Source organism: Procambarus clarkii, chromosome 4, assembly GCF_040958095.1.
Source record: "Procambarus clarkii isolate CNS0578487 chromosome 4, FALCON_Pclarkii_2.0, whole genome shotgun sequence".
Classification (NCBI taxonomy): domain Eukaryota; kingdom Metazoa; phylum Arthropoda; class Malacostraca; order Decapoda; family Cambaridae; genus Procambarus; species Procambarus clarkii.
Window position 1 is genome coordinate 56,066,923 of NC_091153.1, and position 11,437 is coordinate 56,078,359.

Genomic DNA, 11,437 nt, shown 5'->3' on the forward strand with positions numbered 1-11,437 from the left:
TGAATTGTAATAGGGCCAGAGAGGACAAGGTAAGAAAATTGGTTCAATATAGGAACAGGTTCAATACCTGCAAACATACCAGCAATACAAGCAATCAAGAAACAATTACACAGCGGCGAGGAGGTAGAAAAGAACTTTGGGAAAGGTATAGCGGACAAATATAAAACAGATCCAGACATTTTTTTAAATTAATTAAAATCAAGCTGCATGAAAAGGATAAAATCCAGAGAGTGATAACGGGGAACAGGGCAATTGAGAATGGAAAAAGAAATGTATGAAATGCTAAATCAACAGTTCCAAAGTGTGTTTGTACAAAAATGGGAATTTCAGAGAGCTGGACCAAATACCAGTTCCAGAACACGCAATTGAGGTATCTCAAGACAAAGTGAAAAAATTACTCTAGGGGCTAGGAAGAAATAAAGCAGTAGGCATTAATAACTCCAATTAATATTTCAGAAATCCTTGTGCACAGGAATCTTAGCAGATATATGGAAAAAGTTAAACATAGTACCAATCTATAAAAATGATAGTCGAGAGGATCCTCTAAATTATAGACCCGTATCACTAACAAGCGAAGTAGTCAAAACAATAGAAAAAATAGTTAAAACTAAATGGGTTGACCACCTCGAAAGTAATGAAATAATAACCGACAGAAAGAACGGTTTTCAAACCAGATGATCCTGTGTAACAAATCTACTAAGTTTTTATGATAGAGCCACAGAGGTAATACAGGAAAGTGGTGCCTGGGTTAACTGTGTCTCTCTTGACCTAAAAAAATGGCTTTTGACAGAGTCCCACATAAGAGGCGGTTCTGGAACCTGGAACATGCCGGCGGGGTGACAGGGAGACTTCTGACAAGGATGAAAAATGTTCTGACAGACAGATGAGGACAGTAATCAGCGACAAAGTATCTGACTGGAGGAGAGTTACTAGTGGAGAACCACCGGGTTTAGTTCTTGAACAAGCATCGTCTCACCTCCATAATTATCCAGCACAGTAAACCTACAACATCATCCACCAAAATAATCCCCAATAATAAACCTCAACATTAACCTTCAATAATAAACTTCAACATTAACCTTTAATAATAAACTTCAACATTCACCTTTGTAGGGGCTTTCTATTTTGCTTTCCCGACTGCAATGCGTACGTCGCCAATGTACATGTGGCAGACGCTTCACGAAGCTGTCGGAATCAGCAGAGAAAATACGAGAGCAACCGTACAGGGCCTGGGAGCAAGGTCGAGTTAGAGTTCTTGAGGGTCTCTTCTCAGACTAGCCTCACCTGGTCCTGGTCTGCGTTGATCGTCGGAATCTCCTCAATGATTTAAAACTTTAAGGGACTCCCGGGGTCCTCATCACATTTATAGTTTAGTGAATATAGGCAACTCGGTGTTGAAGACATCTAGAGCTGAAGGCTTGCGTAAATGGTTGGCAGTATTCAGAAGTGGTTCAACGGAAACACCTCATGAAGCTTAACAGTAGTTTATTTACTAACTTAACCACTAATACAAAGGGTGCTTGATTTACTTTAGATTGGTGTCAGAAAGTCTATGGTTGCATTAGCGAGACTCTTGACGTCTGGCTAATCGTCTCGGATCCTCTCATGGAGTAACACCTAACTTAACACAATTGACAGCCAATCATTAACACGGCAACCTAACTGCCGGTATGCAAAGGGATCACAAGATTTCCAACTGGATACTCGGGTAACGATGATATGCAATAAACTCAATGGCACTGTCAATGGGACAGGCAATAACATGCACAATAATAATATCACACTATACTAAATGTGTGGTGTATGTAAAGCTCACATTCACAGACGAGTGTAATGCCGTGATAACACACAGATAAACATGCATACACCGTCGGGTGCCTTCACCTATACTTGTGCCAGGTATGAGAAGGTGAGAACTGTAGTCGATACCTCAGATCAACACAGACAGACACAATATAACAATGACAAGATCTTGTACTTACAGGTACTCTTATTAACTCACTCACTCGGGCACATTTATGCAAGAACTCATAGGTGACCTGACAGCTGGTTCTGCTCGTCACGACGTGAGACCATTGACGACAGGCTTTCCCACAAACCGTACTTGACACGGGGATACTCGCAGGAGGGCGCGCTGTATGTCAACAGACACACACACACACACTTGATGGCACTGGCGGTGAGTAAGGTGGTGACGTCACGTGGTACAGTGAGGGCGGCGGCTGCCTGGCTACACGCTCGGGACAGAGTGGCGGCTGATTATATGGTACAGTGCAGGTATACTGTGGTAAAAGTCACATACAGATTACTTAGGCGGCGGCACTGCCTTAGTACACTCTAGGTCACTCACAGACGGTCTCCACTTGTCGCCAGGGGTTACCTGATACCAGTCTGTTTCACTCTTGTGATTTGTCACCTAGGCTTCTGAACAATATAGTCACAGTCGCGATACCGGGCGAGTGTTGGTATATCGAAAAGACGCTGAGTTTAACTTGACGGTGAGGAATAGACGGTGTTCTTCTGTCTATTGACCAATAGACAGAACAGGACACGTCCTCTATGAAAGGGCTCCCTCACGTGAATGCTCTTGCCTGGGGCTCAGGGCTCCTCGTGGGACACAACACAAAGGATTACAATTTGACCAATAGCACTGCAGCAAATGAGCGGGAATTCACTCATATTGATCGTTCCCTGATCAGTAGCAGAGGTGACGTCATGAACACGTCACGACCACGTCACAGTTGTTATTCTCCATCGCGCCAGTTAAGGCTGACCCCAAAAGTCAGACTCTGCCCTGTTGCCTCGCTGGCGTCTCTCGCGTGCTGGCACCAGCCAATGTACTCTCTGACCCTATGGAAAGTAACTTCCCTGTATCTACTTCCTGCCTGGACATACAGCGGCCTCCGTATTAAAAACGTATTCCTGGCTAAGTGGGCATTCTGTAGATACCCAACATGCCAGTTTACTATCCAGGGTTAACAGAGATAGGGCTTGTGCACGAAGATCGGTGCACTGTGCACTGAAATGAGCCATTTGAATCAGCTGTTGGAGAACGCTGAGAGACCATTCTCTCACAACCATTAATAATAAACTTCAACATTAACCTCTAATAATAAAATTCAACATTAACATTTAATAATAAACTTCAACATTAACCTTTAATAATAAACTTTAGCATTAACATTTAATAATAAACTTCAATAATAACCCTTCATAATCATCCTTAACAATAATCTTCCATAATAATCCATAACAATAACCTTCCATAATAATCCTCCATAATTTTCCAAAAGAATAATCATCAAACTAATCCCTCACAATAACCCTAGCAGTAATCCACAACATTAACCCTATACAATAATAATAATACTCAACAAATACCTCCGTAATAATAATAAGCAAGAATAACATCTCTAATAACACACAACAATCACCCTCCATAATAATAACCCAATATATTCCTCCTTAATAAATCACCAAAATAACCCTCAATAATAATCAAGCACAATACTCATTCATAATAATCCATCACAATAACCCTACATAATAACCCTCAACCATAAGCTTCCATAATAACCCTGAACGATAACCCTCAATGTTTATTTCCCACAATAACTTCAATTATCTACCAAAATCACCTTCAATAATAATACAATTCTAATAATAATTCACAACAATAAACTTCCATAATAATCCAATAAAATAATATTCCATAGTAATCCATTATAATACGTTTCCAGACATAGGTTGAAAAACAAAACAAAAGGAAGAATTATAAAGTTTTTTGGGCTGGAGCTGACGACCGTCCGGCCACCGGCGGCAGACCCCACTCTGAGACCGTAACTCTTCCTAATTAGTCAAGACTCACCAAGTTATATATAGACTTTCACCTCAAGTGACCCCTAGAGATCATGTATACGCTTTAATTTCCAGTGACACCAAGAACATTCATCTGATGGAAGTGATAACCTTACAAGAGAGAAAACTGTCCTCAGGGTATTTACAGAGAAATCTTAATACATCAAGCATGTTATGGTAAGAATGAAAGCGATCACACGTGAGTCGACTGTTATGACCTCTGGGTCATAACAGGTCACCCGTGTGTGTTTACTTATATTACAATTAATCAACATTCGAAGGATTTGCATTTTAATAAGAGATCAGTCATAAACGTTATAGATATCTCGTGGACAGTTATTGCCATGCAGCCACGTGATCCCATAGACATGTATACTGGGGAGCTGCTTGTCTGACAACCAAGTGATCAAGTATATTATACTTACCTAGTTGTGATTGCGAGGGGGTTGAACATCTGCTCTTTGGTCTCGCATCTCAACTGTCAATTAGCTAATTCACATATTTCTGGGTGTATTGGGCTACATAATATCTACATTTGTAACTCTGTTTGGAGTTTGCCTCCACCACATCACTTCCAAATGCATTCCATTTGTAAGTTATCTACGCAAATAACTTATTTTAATAATCCACGAAAATAGCGCTCTACAATAATCCTCACTAATAATACTCAATATTAATCTACCAATATAACGTTTTGTAATAATCCAACATAATAACACTAAATAATAATCCAACACAATAACTTCAAATAATAATCCCACACAAGAAATGTCCATAATAATTATTCATAATAACCTTCAATAATTATCAACTACAATAAACGTACCTAATAATCCACAACAATAACTCTCCGAACTAGTCAACCAAAATAGCTCTCCAGATTTATTACAAAAATAACTCTCCAGATATAAAGCACAATAATAACCGTCCATAATAACCCTCAACAATAACCCTTTTTAATATCCAGCACTATAACCCTCAATAATAACCTACCAAAGAAATCCTTCGTAGTAAGCCTCCAAAAAACTCCATAATAATACAATAATAAATCCTCATAATAATCCACCACAATACCTCTCGATAGTAATCTTCAACAATTACCGTTCATAATAAGCCTCAAGATTAACGCTCTTTAATAATCCACCAAATTTTTCCTGATAATAATTCACCCTTAATATAATACATAATTATGCAATATAATAATCCTCTTAATATTCATCCAAAATACCTCACCATAATAACTATCCACAATAACTCACCATAATAATTTCTTACAATAATCTCCTTCATGATATTCTACAATAACCCTCCTAATTAATTCACCAAAATAACCATCAACAATAATCCACCACAATATCTCTCCATAATAATTCCCAACATTAACCCTTCCTAATAAGCCACTACAATAATCCTCAATTATATTAAACCACAATAACCCTCCTCAATAATATACAACAATAACTCTCCGTAATAATCCACCAGAATAACCTGTTATAATAACCAATAACAATAACTTTCCAGAATAATTCACCAAAATAAACCTCCATAACTGCCCTCATAACTCTACCACAATAACCCTAGGAATTAATCCACCACAATAACCCTTCAAAATAATCTTCTGAAATAATCTTCTAAATAATTACCACTAACACCGTTAATAATAATTCACCACTTTAACTTTCAAAATTATTTACTACAATAACCCTCCCCTATAATTTACCACAAAAACCCTCATTGTAGTAAAATCACAATGGCTTCATATATCAATGAAAATAATTTGGGGTAATGTAGTGACTTGTGGAGTTCAAGTCACTCTATTGTCTCCAACTGATATTCATTGATATATTGCGTCAGTGTTATTTCAATGTGATCTGAGCCTATTGTAAGAGTATGAACGCCATTACCGAAGGCCAGAGTGTGGTCGGGTTGGTTGTAAAACCCTGGTTGGGCTCCGGTTTGGGTCCTTCAGAACCTTCCATTAAATTCAGCAGAATTCTGGCTTAGTCGACTTATCTTTCGAAATAATATTTCTCAACATCAGTATGTGTTATCGCAAACCGTTTCTTTGTTGTTGAATAAGAAATAGTTCTTTTTCCATATGAAATATTATGAGAAAAAACTACAATATGGAAACATGTTGCAGCTCTTTTTGTCTACTTATTAATTGATTTCCTTTGTTTGGAATTTATTTTAATAGGTTAAAAAAAAGGAAGAACACCTAATAACGTAAGCTCGAGCTGATGACCGTCCGGCCACCGGCGGCAGACCCCACTCTCAGGCCGTGACTCTTCCTAATTAGTCAAGACTCACTAAATAGTATACAGACCTTCACCTCAAGTGACCCCGAGAGACCATGTATACGCTTTAATTTCCAGTGACACCAAGAGCATTCATCTGAAGGAAGTGATAACCTTACAGGAGTGAAAACTGCCCTCATGTTAATTGACAGAGAAATCTTAATAGAACGCTCCTGTTATGGTAAGAAAGAAAGTGATCACTCGTGACAAGACTGTTATGACCTCTGGGTCATCAGAGGTCACCCGTGTGTGTGCTTACTTATATTACCATTAATCAACATTCGAAGAATTTACTTTTTCAATAAGAGATCAGTCATAAACGTTGTAGATATCTCGTGGACAGTAATTGTCATACAGTCACGTGATCGCATTGTCATGTATACTGAGGAGCGGCATGTCTGACAAGCAAATTATCATGTATATTGTACTTACCTAGATGTGATTGCGTTTGAACATCTGCTCTTTGGTTTAGCATCTCAACTGTCAATCAGCTAAATCACATGTTTGTGGGGCTATTGGGCTCCATAATATCTACATTTGTAACTCTGTTCGGAGTCTGCCTCCACCACATCTCTTCCAAATGCATTACATTTGTAAATTATCCACGCATATAACTTATCTTAATAATCCATGAATATATCCCTCGACAATAATCCTCAAAAATAATACTCCATATTAATCTACTAATATAACGTTTTGTAATAATCCAACATAATAACTCTAAATAATCATCCAACGCAATACCTCTGAATAATAATCCTAATACCTAAACATACCTAATAATCCACAACAATAATTCTCCGCCAATTTTCAACCAAAATAGCCCTCCACAATAATCACAAAAATAACTCTCCAAATATTAGCAACAATAATAACCGTCCATAATAACCTCAACAATAACCCTTTTTAATAATCCGGCACTATAACCCTCAGTAATAACCCACCAAAGTAATCCTTCATAATAAGCCTCCAAAAAAACTCCACAATCATACTAGAGAATAATGCTCCATAATAATCCATCACCTTTCATAGGAATCCACCACAATTCCTCTCCAAAGTAATCTTCAACAATTACCGTCCATAATAAGCCTCAATAATAACCCTCTGAAATAATCCACCAAAATTTTTCCTCATAATAATTCACCCCAATAAACTCCACAATTACGCAATATAATAATCCTTTAATTATTCATCCACAATAACTCACTATAATAACCATCCACAATAACACACCATAATTATTTTTTACAATACCCTCCTTCATGATATTCCATAATAACCCTCCATATTAATTCACCAAAATAACCATCAACAATAATCCACAACAATAACTCTCCATAATAATTCCCCATATTAACCCTTCCTAATAAGCCACTACAATAATTCTCAATTATAGTAATCTACAATAACCGTCCTCAATAATCTACTCAATAACTCTTCATAATAATCCGCCACAATAACCTGTTATAATAACCAATAACAATAACTTTCCAGAATAATCCACCAAAATAAACCTCCATAATAATCTGCTTCAATAACTCTAGGAATTAACTCACCACAATAACCCTTCAAAATAATCTTCTGAAATAAACTTGTAAATAATTTCCACTACCACTATTAATAATAATTCAGATTTTTAACTTTCAAAATTATTTACTACAATAACCCTCCCTTAAAATTCACCACAATAACCTTCTTGAGGTTATCTTGAGATGATTTCGGGGCTTTAGTGTCCCCGCGGCCCGGTCCTCGACCAGGCCTCAACCCCCAGGAAGCAGCCCGTGACAGCTGACTAACTCCCAGGTACGTATTTACTGCTAAGAAACAGGGGCATTCAGGGTGAAAGAAACTTTGCCCATTTGTTTCTGCCTCGTGCGGGAATCGAACCCGCGCCACAGAATTACGAGTCCTGCGCGCTATCCACCAGGCTACGAGGCCCCCTACAAATAGTAAATTATAGTAAATTATAGTAAAATCCCACCTTCATTATAGTAAAATCACAATGGCGTCATATATCAATGGAAATAATTTTGGGGTAATGTAGTGACTTGTGAAGCTCAAGTCACTTGATAGTCTCAAAAAGATATTCATTGATATCACGTCATTGTGATTTCATTGTGATTACAGTCTATTGTAAGAGTATGAACGTCATTATCGAAGACCAGAATGTGGTCGGGTTGGCTGTAAAACCCGGGTTGGGCTCCGGTTTGAGGCCTCCAGGACCTTCCAATAAATTCAGATGAGTTCTGCTTTGGTCGACTTATCTTTCGTAATTATCTTTCTCAACATCAGTATGTGTTATTGCAACCCATTTCCTTGTTGTTAAATAGTAAATAATACTTTTTTCTACATCAAATATTATGAGAAAAAAAATTATAATATGGAACCATGTTGCAGCTCCTTGTGTCTACATATTAATTGATTTCCTGTGTTTGGAATTAATATTAATAGGTTGAAAAAAGAAATAGGATGAGGTCCCATTGGCATGGGCTAGAGCTGACGACCGTCCAGCCACCGGCGGCAGACCCCACTCTGAGGCCGTGACTCTTCCTAATTAGTCAAGACTCACCAAGTATTATATAGACCTTCACCTCAAGTGACCCCGAGACACCATGTATACGCTTTAATTTGCAGTGACACCAAAATCATTCATTGGAAGGAAGTGATAACCTTACTGGAGTTAAAACAAAAATCTTAATACAACACTCCTGTTATGGTAAGAATGAAAGCGATCACTCGAGACACGACGGATATGACCTCTGGGTCATCACAGGTTGCCCGTGTGAGCGTTTACTTATATTACCATTAATCAATATTCGAAGGATTTACTTTTTCATTAAGAGATCAATTATAAACGTTGTTAATATCTCGTGGACAGTAATTGTCATACAGCCACGTGATCACATAGTCATTTGTGCTGTGGAGCTTTGGTGTATATTGTTCTTACCTAGTTGTGATTCGGGTGGGTTGAGCATCTGCTCTTTGGTTCCGCGTCTTAACTGTCAATCAATTGATTCACATGTTTGTGGGCTTATTGGGTTCCATAATATCTACGTTAGTAACTCTGTTTGGAGTCTGCCTCCAACACAGCACTTCCAAATGCATTCCATTTGTAAATTATCCACGCAAATAACTTTTCTTAATAATCCACGAAAATAGCCCTCTACAATAACCCTAAAAAATAATACTCCATATTAATCTACCAAAATAACGTTTTGTAATAATCCAACACAATAACTCTAAATAATAATGCAACACAATAACTCTAAATAAAAATCCTACTCAAGAAATTACCAAATTAATTATTCATAATAACCATCAATAATTATCTACTACAATAACGTACCTAATAATCCGCAACTATAACCCTCTGCAATAATCAACCAAAATAGCTCTCCAGAATAATCACAAAAATAACTCTCCAGATATAAGCCACAAAAATACCCGTCAATAATAATCCTCAACTATAACCCTTTATAATAATCCAGCAGTATAACCCTCAATAAAAATCCAACAGAGTAATCCTTCATAGTAAGGCTCCAAAACCCCTCCACAATAATACAAGAGAATAATCCTCCAAAATAATCAATAGCAATAACCTTTCATAAGAATTCACCACACTACCTCTCATAGTAATCTTCAACAGTTACTGCTCATAATAAGCCTCAAGAATAACCCTCTATAATAATCCACCAAAATTTTTCATCATAATAATTCACCCCAATAAAATCCATAATTATGCAAAATAATAATTCACTTAATAATTATCCACAATAACTCACCATAGTAACCAACCGCAATAACTCACAATAATAATTTCTTCCAATAACCTCCTTCATGATATTTCTCAATAACCCTCCATATTAATTCACCAAAATAACCATCAACAATAATCCCCCACAATAACTCTCCATAATAATTCCCCACATTAACCCGTCCTAAGAAGTCTCTTCAATAATCCTCAATTATATTAAAGCATAATAACCCACTTCAATAATCAACAACAATATCTCTCCATAATAATCCACCTCAACAACCTGCTATAATAACCAATAACAATAACTTTCCAGAATAATTTACCAAAATAAACCTCCATAATAATCTACCACAATAACTCTAGGAATTAATCCAACACAATAACCCTTCAAATAATCTTCTGAAATAATTATCTAAATAATTACCACTAACACTATTAATAATAATTCTCCACTTTAACTTTAAAAATTATTTACTGCAATAACCCTCTCCTAAAATTCACCACAATAACCATCATTGTAGTTGAATTACAATGGCATCGTATATCAATGGAAATAATTTTGGGGTAATGTAGTGACTATTGTAAGAGTGTGAAAGTCAATACCGAAGGCAAGAGCGTGGTCGGGTTGGCTGTAAAACTCTGGTTGGGCTCTGGTTTGAGGCCTCCAGATCCTTCCATTAAATTCAGTAGAGTTCGGGCTTGGTTGTAATTATCTTTCGTAATTATCTTTCTCAACATCAGTATCTGTTATTGCAACGCGTGTCTTTGTTATTGAAAAAAAATAATCCTTTTTCAATATGAAATATTATGAGAAAAACATTATAATATGGAACCACGTTGCAGCTCCCTGTGTTTACTTATTAATTGATTTCCTGTGTTTGGAATTTATATTAATAGGTTGAAAAAAGAAAAGGAAAGAACACCTAATAACGTGGGCTCGACCTGACGACCGTCCGGCCACTGGCGGCAGACCTCACTCTGAGGCCGTTACTCTTCCTAATTAATCAAGACTCGCCAGGTATTATATAGACCTTCACCTCAAGTGACCCCGAGCGACCATGTATACGCTTTAATTTCCAGTGACACCAAGAACATTCATATAAAGGAAGTGATAACCTTACAGGAGTGAAAACTGCCCTCATGGTACTTAACAGATAAATCTTAATACAACACTTTCGTTTTGGTAAGAATGAAAGCGATCACTCGTGACACGACTCTTATAACCTCTGGGTCATCACAAGTCACCCATCCCACCAGCAAGCAACACACGGACAAAGGAGGATCTCTATGAGAAACGAGAGGGGCCTCATGATGGTTATGAGAGAGATCATATTTAAAACAGATAAAGATCGATGACGATCGTTTGTCCTCGGGGACTTCAACTTGAAAGCAATAGAATGAAAGGCGTACGAATCAAGTACGGAGAACATTTCGACAATCAGATTTGTAAGTCTCATTCTGGAGACATTCATGTATCAACACGTCAAGCAGGCCACGAGAATGAGGGTATGGGATGTTTCATCAG